The sequence below is a fragment of the Adiantum capillus-veneris genome, chromosome 28 (assembly GCF_014529385.1).
Source record: "Adiantum capillus-veneris isolate H3 chromosome 28, ASM1452938v2, whole genome shotgun sequence".
Classification (NCBI taxonomy): domain Eukaryota; kingdom Viridiplantae; phylum Streptophyta; class Polypodiopsida; order Polypodiales; family Pteridaceae; genus Adiantum; species Adiantum capillus-veneris.
This window is the reverse complement of record NC_140958.1, coordinates 82,700,827-82,707,979: the sequence shown is the minus strand read 5'-3', so window position 1 is coordinate 82,707,979 and position 7,153 is coordinate 82,700,827.

Below are 7,153 nucleotides of genomic sequence, written 5' to 3'. Positions count from 1 at the left end.
AAACTACCTCATCAGAAGACAACCCAAGGATCCAAATGGAGAATGTGTGGGATGCCAGCCTAGAGAAGATGCTATCCAAGGATATAAAGGAAGAAGAAAAGGAGGGTTATGTAAATGTTCTCAAGAAGCATGCATCATTGTTTATTTCTGATTACACTCACATTACAGGTGTCACTGCAGTGAAGCATCATATCCATCTAAAAGAAGGGAGCAAGCCAGTAGTACAAAAACTAAGAAGATTAGGAGTTGTGCAACAAAATGCACTATTGTCCGAGGTGAAGAGACTCTTAGAAGCAGGATTCATATACCCAGTAGAAGATTCAGAATGGGTCTCCCCAGTAGTGGTGAGGCCAAAGAAGAATGGTAAATGGCGAGTGTGCATGGATTACAAGCCACTAAATGCTGCAACAAAGAGGGACCACTTCCCTCTCCCATTTCAAGACGATATTCTAAATGAAGTAGCAGGCCATGAGCGATACACAGTGTGTGATGGCTACTCCAGCTACTTTCAAATACGCATTGCAGAGGAGGACCAGAAAAAGACTACTTTCATCACACCATGGGGCTGTTTTGCATTTCGAGTCATGCCTTTTGGTCTCACCAACGCTCCAGCCACCTTTCAATGATTCATGAACATGGTCTTCCAACCTTACTTTGGTAAGTCCATAAGGGTTTTCATAGATGACTTTTGTATTTACAGCTCCAAAAGTATGCATCTCGGCAAGATTGATGAAGGATTTACTCGTTTAGCTAAGCTGGGTGGACAACTAAACAAGGACAAATGTCACATTGGGGAAAGCAAGGTTACACTATATACTTGCTGCCGAAGAGGTTTGTAATTATCACTGTGGAGGATATGTTTCCCTATGCACTACAACATATGGAAATCTCTGACAAAATAGCAAAGTGGGTGGTGAGACTTCAAGAGTTTGATTATACAATACAGGTTGAAAGAACAACACGAGCATACTAGGCCGAAATTTTAACAAACAAGTGCTATGAAAAAGTTTTCCATTTGAAGAGAAAGGAACTTCCACCACCTCCAGCTCTAGAGGCTCTAGTCAATGCTTATAGCCTCTACTTTGATGGAGCATACAAGAGAACGAAGGATAAGGCAACTGCAGGAATCGTGGTCTTATCTCCATTCGGAGAGAGGATCCATGGTGAAGGGATCACTCTAGAAGATGTCCACTCCAACAATGAAGCAGAATATCAAGCTCTAATTCATGGCCTTTGTTGGTGCCTGGATAACTCAATTGAGAGATTAAATGCTTTTGGTGACTCCATGCTTTTGGTAAGGCAAATGCAAAGTACATGGGCTTGCAAAAATGCCAGTCTCTCTACTAAAATGAGAGAAGCCAAAGCTCTTATGAGGAGATTTAGGGAGGCACAAGTACATCATGTGCCAAGAGACCAGAACAAGGATGCAGACCACCTAGCATCATCGAAGTTAAATGAATCAATAGTGAATTCAGCAAGGCAAGGAGGACTTAGAAGATATTATGCACATTCTGGAGCAAGGAGAGGATCCTAAACACTTGAATGTAGGGGAAACGCGATGGTTAGCTAGGAAGGCTACCATGTATCACATAGTAAATGATAACTTGTATTGTCTTGATAAGGATGGTGTGCTTAGGAGAGTGCCTTTGAAGAGTGAAATTGAAGAGATTTTAAAAGCTTGTCACGATGATATGTGCGGAGGACACTTTGCACACGACATCACTAGTAGAAAGGTTCTACAAGCTGGGTTTACTTGGCCAAGTCTTCATCGTGATGTCAAATACTGGTGTCAAACATGTGATGAATGTCAGAAAGCAGGACCACGACGCCTCATAGCTGAACCTCAGAACCCAATAAAGGTATATGGGCCCTTTGAGAAGTGGGGAATTGATGCCATAGGGCCTCTACCACGCACTCAGTCAGGTAAAGAGTACATCATTATGGGAGTAGACTACATGACTAGATGGGCTGAGGCTATGCCGACCAATAGAATTACTGCTAAGGATGTGAGTCAGTTCATCTTTGACCACATCTGTTGCCGGTTTGGCACCCCTCTTGAAATACTATCTGATAGAGGACCAGGGTTTAGAGCAGACTTGGTAGGAGAACTCATGCAGAAGCTAAATATTCAGCATCAACACTCTACTCCTTACTACCCTTAGTGCAATGGCTTGGTGGAAAAGGTAAATGGAATCATTTGCAGAATTCTCACCAAACAGGTACATGCCAGGCGTCAAGATTGGGACAAACACCTGAATGGAGCTCTATGGGCCTATAGAACCTCCTTCAAAACCACATTAGGGTACACACCCTTTCATTTGGTTTATGGAAAGGAGGCGCTTTTTCCCATTGAAGTGAAGTTAAAAAGTCTTCGAATATTGGGTAGCCAGGTAGGCTCTCAAAAGGAGAAAGTACATCAAAGGATCATGGATCTAGAGAGGCTGCAATTGGATCGTGAAGAAGCCATCAACCACTATTCTCAAGAAGCAGAGAAGCGCAGAGAAAAGTTCAACAAAAATCTAGCATCCAAAGACATCAAAAAGGGATCTCTGGTGCTTCGATATGACAATCGCTTAAACATTCGTAAGGATGGAAAGTTTCTTTTTCGATGGGAAGGCCCGTTCTTGGTCACCAAAAAGTTCAAAAATGGCTCTTACAGACTTCAATACATTGATGGTAAAGTGCACAAGACCAGGACAAATGGATGGCGTCTAAAGCCTTATCACATAAGGATAAGGTCAGCCCAAGATCAAAGAAAGTAGGCTAGAGGCATAGATACCCCTAGCTTGGTTTGGGGGGGCTATGATCCGAGCATATCTCAAAAATTTCGTCTACTATATTTTGTTGGTTTTCCTTGATTCTAGAGGTTTACAATAAAAGAAAGAGAGAGAACAACCTCTTGGAAAAAATTCAAAAAATGATTTGATGGGAATTTTTCCTTGACTAGTTCACCGCAGATGAAAGGGAGAACCTAGCGGTAAAGGGAAGGAAAAATATGTAAATGTGAAAAGAAAAGATATGATGTGGTTATGGAGCCAGGCACCCATGATTCAAGGGTCATGAGTGGCTCATATCATCATGGATTTGGAGCCATATGATGATTCAAATAGATGGGACCCAGGTGGAAGACTTGGTAAAGGAAGGAAACAGACACATGATTTTGCTGGATTTTTAAAAAATACTTCCACTCCGATCCAAGAAAAGTTGTCTGCATCAAAGTTGTAGTTGATGAGCTGGAAATTCTGACCATATTTTTTAAATAATTTTTGCATCTACGGTCTAGGAGATATGGCTAAAATGGCGGACGCCAGTTTTTTCAACTGTGGTGGAGACCACCCTCTCTACCTTTACACACACACCCTTCCTTTTCCACATTGAGTCCTTCTCTAAAAATAAGCCATTAGTCTTCTCGCCCTCCCCTCCTTCCTCCTCTCTCTCAAGCTCAAAAAACCATCACAAATTCCTCTTCTAATCACCTCTCAAATCATGCTTAATCTTGTTGTAATTCATAAGTTCTCATTCAACCCCTTTCTATTATTACTAGATATGTATTGATTTTATGTAGATTCTTTACATTTTAAAATAAGGAAGATCTTGGACTCAAGCTATGGAAGACGGAGTGAAGACAACACAAGTGATGATGGAGCCAATTAGTTGCAAATTGGTCAACAAATCACTTGGAAGGAGCTTCTTCATTGGTTGAATGTCCCTAATCAAGCTTCATTTGTACAAATTGCACTTGGATCTTAACCTCACTCCTAATCACTCTCTTTCCTATATAAAGAGCCCCCCCCTTTGTAATTTCAAGTCTCCCTCAGCCCCATTGAGTCTTTGTATCACTCATCATGAGCCCATAAAGCTCATTCATTCACTCTATTCTTGCACATTCTAGAGTGCAAATTGTTTTATGCTAGTAACCTCCCCTCCTCTTACTTATGTTAATTAAGAGAGATCTTTTATGTGTGTGTGAGAGTGCTTGATGTGATTTTGGCTAATTCTTGAGTTGTTGTTTAGTAATCTACATGCTATTTGTGTTGGGAGTGCTTGAAGTTATCCATTCCTTGTACACATACTAAGGTTATTGCTTCATTCATAGTGATAGTTCTCTCTCTCTCTCTCTCTCTCTCTCTCTCTCTCTCTCTCTCTCTCTCTTTGTGTAGCGGTCCTAGTCCACGCTTCCAAGACTAGGTGGTGCCCTCATCTCATTTCCCTTGTGGCGCAATGGAGTTTGTTTTGGTGTAGAGGCCGCCATTCCAAATTTCCTTCGTCAGTATAATCAAGAAGGATATGCTCTTTCAGCATACAGCTTAAGCAACAAAAATGGTCGACAATTGTGTTGGCCTCAACAAGTCATTGATGGACATACATAATGTTCCTTTGCAAGTTGTGCATTTGTGTTTCTAATTTGCTTTTCCCTAGCCCAATGGTAAGATCTTTCTTTTCTCTTTTTTTTTGGGGGTGGGGCATGCACAAAAGACAAATTCTTTCCCTTCCCCTGCCCACCGGCTATAACTTCACGATTGACTCATACTTAGTTAGTACTACTCACAGTCTTGACTACTTCTACTCTTGTGTGGTTAATAGAAGTGGCCCAGCAATAGTGTTTTGTTATCTACAATTTGAGTCACTACTTTGGTCGGCAAATTGTTGCATATCTTACGTCTGTTGGTTTGAAGGTGAGCTAAAGCCTTTCATATCGTCTTCTGTCCCCACTGGATGGTATCTCATATTATGACCAAATCTCCTGAGGGGAGGCCATTGGGTTTAACTTATCAACATGTTGACTTTAATACGAGGAAAAGTATTCTTGTGCTATATTTTGATAATCAGTGCCAATTAGATTATGCAACGCTTGTGGTTGGAGAGGTTGAGGAAGTTCCATTTCATTTCACCTATGATGTGGAGATATGGCTCTAGTGAAAATATACTAGAGGTACTCGACGAGCGATCAAATTGGAAAACTTGCGAAGCTTGTCAGTAAGGTTGAGGAGACAAATGGAAAAATTTGGCCTTTTTCTATGCTCATGCCATATGTGGATGTGTGTTTCAAAATATGGTTTGTCTATATTTAGGGAGTGAGGAGAGGCTTGGCACCAATGGCCATGGGCTCATTCGCTAGCACTAAAAACTTATCAAGTTGTACGCTGGCTACCTACGAGAATGTGTGCCTAGAGACATGCTCCATATTGTGTATGTATGCTCAATTCTAACAAATTTTTGGAATGACATATTAACAAGTTCACCACACACACACACACACACACACACACAGGGAGGGAGGTATATAACAAGGGGGAGGGGATAGAGGAAGAGAGAGAGATAGAGGTAGAGGGATTGAGAGAGAGAGAGAGAGAGAGAGAGAGAGAGAGAGAGAGAGAGAGAGAGAGAGAGAGAGAGATGGGGGGGGGGGGGGAATAAGGGGGGGTTTGAGAGGGAGAGGGAGGAGGAAGAGAGATTAAAGGAGTGTTAAGTCTAGGAATTTTGGGATGTTTTAAGTTGGAATGTGAACTTTTATACTTTTGGGATTCCAAGGGGTGTTCTTGGGAAAGGACGTTGCCCATTAGTCTTATCGAAATATGTAATTGTCGATCAGTATCTTCTTGAGAATGTGAAGGCGGAAGTTATGGCCGATTTAGTCTGTTGTCAAATTCTGTGTTCCAGTTCCAGTTCCATTCAGATCTATGTGCTTTGTCTATTCTGAATGTCTGTGCCTTAAACACTTGGCGATCACGGTGTAAGTGCGATGTAGCATGGATGGATTCAAGTTTCTCTTGTAGGAGCGAGTGCTGTAGCAATGAAGGGAGGATGTTCAGAATAGTGTGAGTTGGCATGGGTAGTTGGTTGCACTCTGGAGGAAGCGGAAGAGAATATATTCCCGTATTGGACAAGGTCAGTTGCTAGGAGGTTTCGGCAGTTGTATGGGCGAGATGGTTAGCGTTCCGAACTGTAGGGAATTTTGGATTATACTCGGATGCACCGAGTTTCTATAGGGGAAGATTTAGATGATACTGTGGAGGATTTGGATGGCACAAAGGATTATTTGAGTGATAGATGGGAAGAGGAAGTACCGAATGAAGAGTAGGATATATTTTCGTGGCTATTTGCGGTTCCATTTATTCAACATGCATTAGTGGGGCAAGAAGGAGATTGATTTTTGATCCGTTGGGAAGTACCAGTGCAGGAAATCCTGTATAAACAGGTGGACCTACAAATATGGCGGCGGCTAGGCAGGATATGCGCGTCAAATTCCGGTCATTTTTAGGAAAGTCGAAAGAAGACCCCGATTGCCACATATCTCAATATGAGACAAGATGGCAGACCAAAGGATTTGCTAGAGTGTACGATGCCCAGGCTAAGATGCGCCAGTTTGAGGCTACTTTGGATGGGAAGGCTATGCAATGGTTTAGTAATTTTCCAGCAGGTCATTTTGCTGATTATGATGGATTGAAAGCAACATTTTTGAACAGGTTCAGAAAGGAAAATACTCCACATGATGCGTTGACCAAGCTTAGGGAAGTGAAACGAAGGAAAATGTTTGTTGAGGATTATGCACAAAAGTTTAACCAATATGTGAGAAGGTTGTCTGCTCAAGAAAGGCCAACTGATGAAATGCTTGCTGGATATTTTTTGAATGGATTAAGGAAGGAATTGAGGAATGTTGTTGCTGGAGTTGATGTTGTAGGTGGATTACAAGCATTAGTGGAAACAACTCAAAGAGCAGAGAAAAGGTTTGGGGTCTCTCAAGGAAAGCAGCCAAGAGGTCATCTAAAGAAAAGAAGAAAAGTAGGTCGAAGAAAAAGAAGAGGTCAGATAATTTGAATTCAAACAACGATTCGGATTCGGAAACTGATACTGATTCAGATACCGAAACGGATTCTGATAGTGAAGAGGATTGTAGTGAAGATTTGGATTCAGAAGAAGATGAGGATAAGAAGAAGAAAGGCAAGAAGAAGTCAAAGAAAAAGTCTAAAGAGAAAGAGGATAGAGTGGAAAAATTGGTAGCAAAGAAACTGAAGAAGTTGGGAGTGCAGAAAGCTGTGGAATCAAAAACCCCTCATTGTGAAATTTGTGTTAAAGATGGGCATTGGACTAAGGAATGTTGGTTTAATCCGAATTTTAGGGGTGTTGTACCAGAAAGGATTCAGCAGAAGGT